Source organism: Lygodium microphyllum, chromosome 8 (assembly GCF_053477565.2).
Source record: "Lygodium microphyllum isolate KBCC chromosome 8, Lygodium_microphyllum_v1.1.10, whole genome shotgun sequence".
Taxonomy (NCBI): domain Eukaryota; kingdom Viridiplantae; phylum Streptophyta; class Polypodiopsida; order Schizaeales; family Lygodiaceae; genus Lygodium; species Lygodium microphyllum.
In genome coordinates this window covers 61,657,751-61,671,534 of record NC_141142.1, presented here as the reverse complement: position 1 = coordinate 61,671,534, position 13,784 = coordinate 61,657,751, and positions in this window count along the sequence as shown.

Sequence of the window (13,784 nt, the reverse complement as noted above, 5' to 3'; positions counted from 1 at the left end):
ATGGATTATTTACTCCTCAATGGACACCAATTTTGTAATGACTTGGCTAAAAGCATTTCAAAATCACATATTGGATTTCAATTCTTCTTAAGAGGCAAGTGCATGGATAGTCGATGATGTACAAGCGGAAATTAATGCCACATACAATATGCATATTCTTTCTCATTTTGTAAATTACAATTTCAATTTGTGCATTTCTCATGCTTTGTGTGTAAGTTATAGTTGAATCTCACTCAATGCATCATTCATTACATTGCACGGGTATTTTTGGATATCCTATATATCTTTGCATATGGCATGTTAGAAGATGTTGGTTCAAGAACTTGACAAAGAAAGTTCAAGATTCCCAAGCACGAGCTAATATGTTTTGAGACCTTGGTCAAATTATGAACATGAAGTGTAGAGGTTTGAGTAGCGAGGCTAAAAGAAAGGAGGATGCTACATCTCTTGTTGATCAATTCTTCCAAACTTATGCTATAGAGAAAAACTTTCTTGCATACTTCAAGAAAAATCGGGGTCCCAAAATAGGTAAGGCTTTTTAATTTTTTCAAATATTTGAATTCATAGTAATACTTGTAATGCATGTTATTTTGCATTATAGGAATGTGAGTTACAGCCACACGAGTACTTCCAGATGCCAACCAAGATACCAATGGCTCTACTGAGTCTTACCATGGTCTAGTTAAGTCATGATTCTTGATTGGAAGATGCACAATTCATGGCCATAGACCGGATTGGCTAATGCACAAGCTCTTAACATTCTACCATCCATATTATTGGTATCTTCAGGCCATGAAAGAGACAAGTTTTAGACAAAACTTCAATTTCCAAAAGATTGTATCATCATCTCTTCTGCATGCAATGGGCATACCAGAAAACTTTGTCAAATTCATTGGAGATTATCATAGTCTTGCAAAGGTCAAGAGCATGAGCAATGCAAAGCTCTAGCACATAGTACACAATGCACATTATGAGTGGGCATGTTGCAATTGTGATTGGGTCATGCGAGAAAATACATGCAAACATCAAATGAAGGTCATGATTATGTCAAGATTTGATGTTGACACCATTGTTTCGAAGAGCATGGGCATATACTATGCTAATTTTGAAGGTAAATTAATTTATTTTTGTGACTTATTTTGTGAATATGTTCATTTAATGATAATTAAAAAACATTGTGAAGTAGGTTCTTCTAAAAGCATACATATGGAACAACCTCCCAACATTGTTGAGAGCAGTAATACACCCATAGAAAATTATGCATATATGTTAGATGACACCAAACGTGTTTGCAAAAATCATGGTAAGTAAATTGAACCTTTATTCTATATGGCTTGTGTTGTTAATTGAATATGAATGTGCATCATATCTATCTACTTTTGTAGGGAAAACATTGGAAGGTACAAAAGAAAAGTTTTGTGAAGCAATGGCTTTGGCATGTAAACCTAGTTTCAATAGTATACACTTCCATTTTCTACATTTTCTTTATGGAAACATGTACAACATTCTATTTATGTTAGAGGAAGATCCCGAATTATCAATGCATCTTGAGTGCTTGAGCAATCATTTGCTTGCCTCTTTGAAACAAATCAAGTCTAATTTACAAGGACAAGGATCTCATCCCTCAACTCCCTTGCAAAGGATCAATGATGGATTTGGTAATTCCATCCAAAGTGCCAAGCCATTCATTGAGAGACATCTCTAGAAGAGACTGCGGCAACAGCAACCCATAGATGTGTCACCGTTTCCAATCCCTCCAAAGCATAAGAGGGTCTCTATGCAAGCACACCTTGATTCAGATGTAACATCTGAATGTAGTGTACACATGTGCATATTTGCGCACTGTGTCTGTGTGCGTGTGTGTCTATTGTATGTAAATGTCTAAAGAAAAAGCATGGTCAAGTAATGAGAGAGAGAGAGAGAGAGAGAGAGAGAGGGAGAGGGAGAGAGAGAGAGAGAGAGAGAGAGAGAGAGAGAGAGAGAGAGAGAGAGAGAGAGAGAGAGAGAGAGAGAGAGAGAGAGAGAGAGAGAGTGTGTGTGTGTGTGTGTGTGTGTGTGTGTGTAATTGCATATATATGTGTGTAAGTTTGTAGGCATAAAGACACGAGTAAGGAAAAGTAGTAAGTATGCATGTATAAATACACCTATGCATATGTTTTTGTATGTGTGGATAAGTGTTTATTGAGTGTAAATGTGTTTGGACATGGATGTGCGAGAGAGAGAGAGAGAGAGAGAGAGAGAGAGAGAGAGAGAGAGAGAGAGAGAGAGAGAGAGAGAGAGAGAGAGAGAGAGAGAGAGAGAGAGAGAGAGAGAGAGAGAGAGAGTGTGTGTGTGTGTGTGTGTGTGTGTGTGTGTGTGTAAAGATATTCCATCAATAAAAATTGAACCAAATAGGAAAATTGTTAAAATGAAATAATCACAATATTTTTACAAAAAGACATGATCAAAGCCAATGCAATTGATCTATACAACTTTTCCAAAAAGTAGAAATAGATACTAGAGTTTGCCACAGTATGAGTTGCAAGAGAAATATATAATAATACATAAACTTTCTTGAGAGAATAGAAAATTTTCATAATAACATAAACTTTAAATTAGACAAATTTTCAGTCATAAGATTTTTAGATGAAATACAAAATTATGTGCTTCTCCAAGAAGTCTTAGGGTTAGTCTTTCCAAGGTTGAGTAAGCAAATGGTCCAAGCCATTATGTGCATCCATACAAAAGGTGAAGGTAAGGACCTTACCACCTAATGTGTATTGCAAGTATTGTCACATGACCTAGTTGTCATCCTAGTCGGACTTACAAAGACACTACATAAACTAAACCCCTAGGGACCCCTAGGGACTTATGTAAATAAAATTCATTCATCCAATTTAAAAAATTTATTTAACAAAAAGATACTAACATGTTTAGGCAACACATAAGTAAGGTAAGGCTCTCATGTTTTCTCTTAAGGAGAAAAAGTGGCCATTTCAATGGAGTAACCCAAAAGAATGAATGCTCATAAAGGAAAAAAATGCTTCGACAAGATTTTCATCCCACCTTCAATATCATGTGATAATGCTTTAGTCGTACACATCATGGTAAAAAAATGATTATCATGTGTGCTTATGTCCTAGTGTGCTATTGTAGTTAGACCAACTAGTATGCACGCCCATATCAACTTTCCAATTTGTGGGTTAATGCATGGTTCAAGTAGCTAAAAACAAATAGATAGGCCTCCTAATAGCTTGTGCAAAAATTGAATGTGTGCCAAATCCTATCAATCTCTCATTTAAAAACTAAGAGTCTTGAAGACATAGTTACCTAGTTAGTGTAATGTATCTATAACATTGGTAAGCAAATACTTCCTAGAGTCAATGCCTTAGAAAACAAAAATGATTTACCTTATGACAATGTAGCCATTCTAATACCTTTACAAGTTAGTATCATATACTCAAAACATCTAGATATTGTATTGTTTTAAGGGGTATATATGATGCTCAACTAGTAAAATTCAACCTTATGTTGTGTGTAAAGCAATGTCAAGGTCTAAGAATATGAGTGAAGAATAACTCCCAATAATAGTATGTACCATTCTTCCCAAGATAGTACTATTATCAAAGTACATGTACTAGAGACTCGAAAAATAAAATTTACTAATTCTTATCATAGGTTTGCACTTTAGAATGACTCGACGTAATTTTTATATATAATAATGACCAATCACCAATTTCACTCAATTGAATAAGCGGCTAAATAAGTTATGATACCATGGTTCATGGCATAAGTCTAGCCACTTTGGTCACTAAGTCAAATTTAGACAATTAATGTGGCATGTACTAACTAGCTAATCTAACCAATGTATGACACAACATAAATTAGCAAGTTAGTGGCCATCCTCCTTATCCAAAATCAATGGCTTATGCTACATTGGTGGGAGCTCAGCCTCCTAGTTGGTACCTATCAATGGTGTAGAGAGAGAAAGAGAACTTGAAATTGAGTGCACACTAGGTGCAATTATGGGTGATGCAGGCCATAATATAGCCCAAGTGCCCGTACCTAAGCTTCACAGATATACATGCGAGAAACAAGTGAAGGCACATGTGAGAGAAAGATTAGACTAACACATGTGACTTAGTGAGAGGATGTTTGTCATCATGACTTGTAATTTGAAGAGAGAGAAAAGGTATATACATTTATATGAACATATGAGAAAGGTGTTGTGTGTTCATGTGTAGATATTAGTGCTTAGAGAACATTCTCTTCTGCTTGTAGTAAGATTAGGTACACAAAACAAAAATAAACCACTAGATGGCACTAAGTAGGTGTATGTGTCTGCATCACATAAGGGCAAAAAATGGTTATAGTGGGGTGTGTGTGTGTGTGTGTGTGTGTGTGTGTGTGTGTGTGTGTGTGTGTGTGTGTGTGTGTGTGTGTGTGTGTGTGTGTGTGTGTGTGTGTGTGTGTGTGTGTGTGTGTGTGTGTGTGTGTGTGTGTGTGTGTGTGTGTGTGTGTGTGTGTGTGTGTGTGTGTGTGTGTGTGTGTGTGTGTGTGTGTGTGTGTGTGTGTGTGTGTGTGTGTGTGTGTGTGTGTGTGTGTGTGTGTGTGTGTGTGTGTGTGTGTGTGTGTGTGTGTGTGTGTGTGTGTGTGTGTGTGTGTGTGTGTGTGTGTGTGTGTGTGTGTGTGTGTGTGTGTGTGTGTGTGTGTGTGTGTGTGTGTGTGTGTGTGTGTGTGTGTGTGTGTGTGTGTGTGTGTGTGTGTGTGTGTGTGTGTGTGTGTGTGTGTGTGTGTGTGTGTGTGTGTGTGTGTGTGTGTGTGTGTGTGTGTGTGTGTGTGTGTGTGTGTGTGTGTGTGTGTGTGTGTGTGTGTGTGTTAGTTACTACATAGCATAAACATTTTGTACAACTTACACACAATGATCAATACTAAAAGTAACAACATTAAGTTTTAAAAATATTAGAAAAGAAAAGGTTACATGGCTACTAGCATTTCGCTAGAATTATGCCAAAATCATTACAATGCAAGTATAACAATAGCATGTAAGAGAGCAATATGTGTGCGCATGTGATGCTTCAAAGGATGGTCCCACTATGTCCATCATAATAGTTTGCATAAATGGGATACCAAGACGTAATGTTACTTGTTGCTAAATATTAAGAGAAGTACAAGTATTGGTTATATGTGTTGCTTGATTACATGGTGTGCTTCCCCTTGGGCTTGACAATGATTATGGGTTATTCTAGGAGCCATTTGAGTTACAAAAGTCACTATGGTGCTCGAGAGTTTGTTGGGAATGTATATTGGTCTAGGTCAAGGTTGGAGTGGTCAATCACTGAATTGAAGTCCAACAGAAGCTTGATGCTTTTTGTAGACGTTTTCCTCCAAAGTTCCTAAAGACAATATATTTGTCACAAGACCTATTATTGTGCCTATGATTTTAACACATTGAGCTCTTTAGTATTATATCTACTAGCACAATTGGACTTGTCCAAGACAAAAACACTTGAAGCAATATAAATACAAGTGTTCACAAGCATTTAGCACCCACATATATTCAATTTATTGAGACATCCTACAGCTACAATTACTAGCATTGCATCATGCAAGGGGTGCAAACTTAAGCTTTTGGCCAAATCCAAAGCTTGCCTCGAATCTTAAGTACTTTTGCAAATTGCAAAAGTCTAAGTGGCTCCAATTTAAGGGTTGCCCACTACAAGAAGTGATGCCAAATGTGATACAAGTAGCATACAAATGCACACCTCACTACAAAACATTGAACACATACATATATGCCAAATGTGATACAAGTAGCATACAAGTACACACCTCACTACAAAACATTGAACACATACATCCATGCAAAAAATGCATGTAGGCATAGATACAAATATGCGTACATGTAAGCAACATATTGCAAACATGCGCATCAATGCAAGTAGCACAAACATGCAACATCCACATATAAGCAAGCATACCTACAAACTGATGGAACCTGACGGATCTGGACTGAGTGAGCTGAGAGTGAACGCATCGGATATCACACAGAGAGTAGAGAATAGTAGAGAGGAGAGTGAGCATGACACACTTGATGTTCGGTACAAAGAGGAGTGTACCACTTTTTAGGTTTTGATAATATATATAAAGTACAAGAGTGTAAGGGTGTGTTCACAATGAACACTGTAAAAGGCACAGTGAGCCTTTATTCCCAACAACCTCCCACCTAAAGGCAACATGCCTGAAGGTAGAGGAAAGAATCAGCTAAGTCTATGTATGTACAAAAAGCTAAAAGACACATATACTATCCAACCCCCATCATCTAGCGCCAATGAGAAAACCGCTCGAATGGAAGACCCTTCGTGAGAAGGTCTATAGGGTTATCATTTGTATGTACCTTGACAAGCTCAATGCCTTTGCTGTCAAGTACATCCCTGTTAAAGTGATAGTTCACCTGTATGTGCTTTGTCTTTGCGTGAAAGACAAGATTCCATGCTAACATGATAGCACTCTGACTATCACAATGGAGGATAGGAACCTTTGTAATACCAAGCTCTCTCACCAGACGTGAAATCTATAAAGCCTCTTTGCATGCCTCCATGGTGGCAGCCACATATTCTACCTCTGTAGTAGACAATGCGATACACTTTTGCAGCCTAGATATCCAAGAGACTGCTCCTCCTGTGAACATGAACACATATCCTGAAGTAGACTTCTTGCAGTCAAGATGGCCAGCATAGTTTGCATCCATGAACCCAAAAACAAATGACTTTTGCTTACCAAAATAGATACACAAATCCTTTATGCCCTTAAGGTATCTTGTGATACCCTTCATTGCTTCCTAATGCTTTTTTATCATGATATGCTATGTATCTGCTAACCACTCCCACTGCAAATGCAATGTCAGAACGTGTAGCAACCATAGCATACATCAAGCTACCAACAACTGAAGCATAGAGTATCTTGGCCATTTTAGTTGTTTCATCATCTGATGTACGGCTATCATGTGCACATTGTTTCACATATGAAGGCAATGGTACACTAATAATGGCTTCCCCCCCTCCATATTGAAACATTGCAGAACTTTCGTGACATACTCCTGTTGTAACAGATAAAGAAGACTCTTTGATCTGTCTCTGAGTATATCCATGCTAAGAATGTGATTGGCCTCACCAAGATCTTTCATATAAAAGCTATTGTGTAAACTTTGCTTCAAGGAGTCAAAGGCTGAAGGGGATGCAATGGCAGTGGAGAAGAAGAAGAGGAAGATGCGGGAGAGAAGAGCACACACAATGTAGGTGCTGTCCAACTGAACTGATAGCCTTATTGCACTATCATATTATATATGAATAAAGAATGGGCGGTCACAGTATACACAGGTAGGCCCAGAGGCCTTTTACCCCAACAACCTCCCACTAAAAGGCCAATGTGGCTAGGGAGTGAAAACAAAGAAAAAGAAAAAAAAAGACAAGGTGAGGAATCATAACATCTCACCCAACGCCCAATCGGAAAGCAAGCTATGCAAGAAGTGTCAGGAACCTCTGCAAAAGAAGATTCAAGCCTCCCCGAAACCATGACATCCAGGAGATAAGCGATCCCGCAGCTCCATATAACGGAGCAATCCAAGAATGCTTCTCATGGAGCAAGCACAACTCATCAGTGCACGGCTGTAAAGCATCAGAGTCGCCCATAGCACCAGCGTGGCACATATAAGACAGCAGAGAGCAATCAAACTCTCCAGAGTCAATCATTGAAAGAGGGCCAACATCCCGGACACTCATCCAACGGGGTCTCAAGACTACATGTGGCCTCAGCAAAGTGGAAGACTGACATATGGCTAGCTGTCTAGCCTGCAAAACTACAAGAAAACGGCTCTCGTGAGCCTGCAAGGGGTCTAGCAACAGACCACCAACATCCTGACCCTGACTGCTATGCATAGCTACGTCATCTGGGCCAATAAGTGTCTCATTTTCAGCATAAACAACTTGTTGTAATGGTACTGTAGCTGCTGTAAAATCAGCCATAAAGCATATTGAACGCTCATCAAGAGGGCTAAAAGGTATCTACGTCTCATAGAAGACAGCATAACGGCTTCCTATGACCTACTGGGCATCCAAATCCCATAATCTGCAAGCCTTAAAGTCACCATCTCCATAACCAAGGAGGATACATCTACGTGACATAGGCTCATGTGGCATATGTATAAATGCTTGGCAGCCAAACATCCTCAAGTAATCATAGGAGGGCTGCATGCCACTCCATGCCTCATGGGGTGTAATACCATCCAAGGTCAAGCACGATGTCCTATTAACCAAATAGACTGCTGTCATAAGGGCCTCAGCCAAGCCATAAGACAACCTAGCTGTGGTAAGCTTAGAAGCAACCTTTGCCTATAAGGTCAGACACATGCCATGAGAAATCCCATAATATAGTGGCCACAAGAAATCAATGCCATACTACTGACAAGAGGTCCGAAAGCTGGGAGAGAGCATGACTCTCATAATCCATTTGCAAGCACTTAGGCCTGCTACCAACAGAATCCATAAACTTGTCAAGCATAACTGCAGCATCCTCAATCTGCACCAAGGGAAAAGCCCAAACACGATAGGTAGCATGATCAACAAAGGTCACAAAGTACGACGCTCCACCAAGTGACTGGGAAGACATAGGTCCATATACTGCACAATTGACAAGATCTAGAGGAGCATGCCTCATACGATCACCATAAGCCAAGGGGGCTCTACAAGGACCAAGCGTACAATTAGGGCAAGCATCAAGATCTGTAAGTGACATAGGAGGCAGCAATGAGTCTGAACGAGACAAGATCTCCATCTCTCTGTGGTGCATATGGCCTAGGCAATAATGCCATAACAATGCATGTGGTATCCGGATAACTGCAACCATAGAATCTCCCACATGAGAGACATGCACTAGGTAATGAGAACCAACTCGAGAACCTCTGGTCAAAACCAAGCAACCATGACAGATCTTCCATGACCTATCCTGAAGAGAAACAGAGTAACCTGCATCATGCAACTGACTAACAAAAATCAGGCTCTTACTGAGCATGGAAACATGTAGAACATCCCTGAGCATAAGAGAAGTCCCATTAGGGAAAGCTAGGTGTATGTTCCCTATACCAACAATAGCATAAGTCTGCTCAAGGCCCAGGTCAATACATCCATCAGCCTCCCTGTAAGAAGAGAACCATGCTCTCTGAGGGATAACATGACAAGATGCCATAGAGTCGAAAAGCCAATCAAAGGCATGTGCCTGATCATTGAGCAAGTAAGCTGTAGGGAAACTAGATGACAGGAGGACATGCTCAACTGCATCATCATGGGTAACTACATGTACTTCACCACTAGAAAGAGTGGTAATACATGCTGCATCGCTGACTCTCTGCTCATGTCGAGTCCGTCTCTGTCTCTACTGCTCTCTAATCCGTCTAAAGCATTTTCTTTGAACATGCCCAAGCTTCCCACAATGGAAGCAAACAACATCTGAAGTAGAAGAACCTATAGAAGATGACAAGGAATCCAAGTCATCGTGAATAGGGCTATCCATAGCATCCACAGAGCTCAAGCAGTCGAAGGCTGTCCCAACATAGGAAACCTGCTCATAAAGACAATCATCTGCTAGTACATCAGTTGTAGAAGCATGCTGCAAATACTCATGAAACCTCAATGGATGGGAGGACATAAAGGCATCAATCAAGGATGCAAAATATCCCACATGAAGAAGAGTCGTAGCCAACTTCATGACATAACCAACCACAGTACAGTAAAGCATAAGGCATCTGTCATAAGAGCATATGATATTCAGCCATGAAATCAGCCCATAACCATATGCATAACATAGCTCTGCAGTACATCATGCCACCAAGGAACATCCAAGTCAAGTAAAGACCGATAAGTGGCAAAGTATCCTGCAAGAGTCAAGCTCCAGGTGAAGCCCAAACATCTATACAACAACATCCAAATAAGTAGCTTTGTAAGGTATACAACAGTAGACCATGTGCATAGACGGGTAAGCATGCATAGCATCTGCTCTCTAACATGGACAAGCAACAAGAGCCCAACTAGCATAGAAGCTAGACAACAGAGGAGCAAGAAAGCCATAACTGTAAATCCCAAGCACTATCCAAGTCCATTGATCAGTAAGTATCCCGCATATCAAATGCAAACGAGCAATCACATCTCAATAGGCAACTTCCAAAACAAGGGAGCTGTTCACTACTCAATACCTATAAGTGCATCCAAGTAATAGCCAAGATCCATAATCGGAGCATCAAATCCCATATAGCATCCAAGGTCGTAACGGAAAAATCCAAGTCATAACGGAAAAAGCCAAGTCAATGTCCAACTACTCAAGGGAATACTCAAATGAATGTCGAGACGAGCTCAAACAACTGCCATCCACAGCCAAAACATAAAGCACTCACCAAGACATCATAACCCGTACTGGGTAGCCTAGGCATAAACCATGTCATAGATGAAATGCCAATTGCAAAGAAGTGACAATCAAACCCAAATCGACCTCTAATCTCAGCTCAAAAGCATTCCGGAGCATAAACAAGACATGTGGCATAGTCCAAATACATCATGACATCAAACCGAGTAGCCGGGAGCACCCCGTGACCAATAGGCATAACCCAACTGTAGCATAAATAGCTTCAGCCCTGAAGTTTCCAGCATCATATAACCTCTGTAAAGTGAGCAAATCAGTGCTCAATCCAAGCTCAAATTCATAGGCAAACCATAGGCATACATTCTCGTATGTCTAGGCACCAACCGGGCATAATCGGGCATCAAATGCCAAGACCAATAGGCATAAAATTGAAGTAACAGGTGGCTTCCCTGTTTTGGAGAGATCTGGGATTGTTCAAAACAGTCAATGGCTGAGCTAAATCAGCTCCAAATGCGTCTCACATAAGAGGCATAGTATCCACAAGTGATCCAGTATCAATAGACATCAGTAGAAGCATCACATAAGCCATAGGCATACAAATACATGCTGTCTCAGACCTAAAATCTGTTGCAAAATATTATATCATCATGATTTAGCAAATCCGACATCACCATCGCGTCCGGAGCATGCCAAAACCCCAACTTAGACTCTTACCTTGCTTGAATCGGGTTCCGAATGCCCGAGATATGACAAAAAGAGTGATTTTTGGGCCAGATTTTAAAACAGGCACAAAAAAATGTGAGCTGGCCGGGGGGCCTGCTGTCCCATGTGTCAACAATGGGGTCCAAAGGGGGCACAAATTAGGGGCCAAAGAAGGCCTACACCAAGCCTCAGCAAGCCTTGATAGGCTAGAAGCAAGATCCAGGTGAAGGAAGCTCCAAGAGGTGTGAGCTATGGCTACCCACAACCTGTGAAAACCCTATTGAGCTGAAAACTGAGTGAGAATGAAGATCTCATACCTCGTGTGGAAGGCCAGGATGAGCTCTTGAAGACCTGCTCTGATACCAGTTGAAGGGGATGCAATGGCAGTGGAGAAGGAGAAGAGGAAGATGTGGGAGAGAGGAGCACACACAATGTAGGTGCTGTCCAACTGAACTGGTAGCCTATATGAATAAAGAATGGGAGGTCACTGTATACACGGGTAGGCCCAGAGGCCTTTTACCCCAACAAAGGCATGAACATCCTTGTCTGCAATCAGCATATCATCCACATACAAAACCAAGAGAATAAGGCTACCATATGCTGCCTTCTTGGTGTATAAGCAGTGATCAACTTGAGAACGATGAAATCCCTGAGATTGCATGAATGTATCAATTTGTGATACCATTCTCATGGTGCCTGCTCCGTAACAAACTCTTGTTGAGTTTACATACCATGTACTCTTTTCCCTTTGCAGCAAAACCTTCAGGCTGCTGCATATAAATCTCTTCATGCATATCACCATGTAAAAATGTGGTTTTTACATCCATTTGTATGAGTTCCATGTCTTCATATGTAACGAAGCCCAAGATGGTTCGCAAAGTAGTCATTTTAACTACAGGAGAAAAGATTTCATCAAAATCAATTCCATGTTATTGCTTGTATCCTTTAGCAACCAAGCATGCCTTGTACTTTGGCAAAGAACTAGAAGTGACTTTCATTTTGTAAACCCATTTGCAAGGTAGCATTTTTGTCCTTTTGGCAAACATACCAAATCCCAAGTGCCATTCTTGATTCCATCTCTGATAGCATTCCTTTGTGCCATTTCTTACTATCCTATCTATCCATTGCTTATTGGAAGCATGGCAGTTCACTACAATCTGTTAACGTGGCATAATCAACCACATAGTTTACACCAAGAACGAATCTATATGGTGTTTTTACACTCTGGTCAACCTGCGGACCCAATGGTCAAGATTTGATGGCTATTCAGCCTGCAAATCTGCATTAACAACTTGTTGTTCTGTAGGTTTTGCATGTTGTACAGCTGGTTTAGGTTGTTCCAAAGGCACATGTTCTTGCTAAATTTATGGAAAATCATGGGCAAGATCCTACTGATCATTTCCAACATCATTCCCTGCATTTTCAGGGACATTCATAGCAGGTATTTGGTGCTGTCTAACGGGCATTCTTTGATGTCCTATTAGTACATCCTCCTGGGATACAACCCTTCTAACCTCCCTTGTTCTTTCGGGTTGTTTGTGCATGTGATCTTCCCGAAAGACATCATTGCTACGTACTACTTTTCTTTTCTCGGGACCCCATAATCGATACCCCATCTCACCTTCATCACCATATCCTAGGAAAATATATTTACAAGACTTTGGCTCAAGTTTGCTACATTATTTCTTGCGAATGTGCACAAATGCCTCACAGTCAAACACTCTCAAGTGAGCATACGAAGGTGGCTTGCCCAACCACTTTTCTTGATGGACTCCCCCCCCCCCCCCCCCCCCCAAAGACCTCTTTGGTGACCAATTAATCAAGCGTACGGCTGTCATAACAACCTCTGCCCAAAATCCATGGGGTAAAGCAACATGGGATAGCATTTTATGGACCTTGTCTTAAATGGTCTTATTCATACGCTCTGCAACACCATTTTGGGGCAAATTATGAGGGGTAGTAAGCTCCCTTTTAATCCCTTTAAATTTTTACAATTTATCCACGGCCTCGTCTTTGCTATGGATTGGATAAACCCATACTTTGTGTGTGACATCATCAACAAAGGTAATGAGATACTTCTTCCCCCCTAAAGATAATCATGGGATTTGATATACATATGAATGTACCAACTCGAAGGGTGAAGACTTTAGAGAAATAGATTTTGTGTGTGATGTTTGAGCATGTTTACCATAAATACAATGATCGCACTCTTCAAAATCAGCATACCTCAAAGATTGTAAATAACCCAAACGGGAGAGCACTTTCATTCCAAATTGACTCATGTGTCCCAACCGGCTATGCCATAAAGACACACTTGGCTGCTCAATTATGGTGACTACATGGCCATGTACACTAGATACATGCAAAGGATACAAGGTATCACTTTTGGACCCCTTGGCAACAATGCAAGAGTCCTTACAAATTTTCCATTTGCTATCCCCAAAGGTGGTGTGATAGCCTTCATCATCTAGTTGCCCTATGCTTATCAAGCTCTTCTTAAGCTGAGGTACATGTCTCACACTATGCAAAACAAACACGGAGCCATACTGATATTCGAGTTTCACAATGCCAATGCCTGCAATTTTACATGCATAGTTATCCCCCAAGTGGACAACACCACATACACCACCATTGTAGTCAGAGAACCGCTCGTAATGTGGTGTGACGTGAAAGGACACACTTGAGTCAAGTAT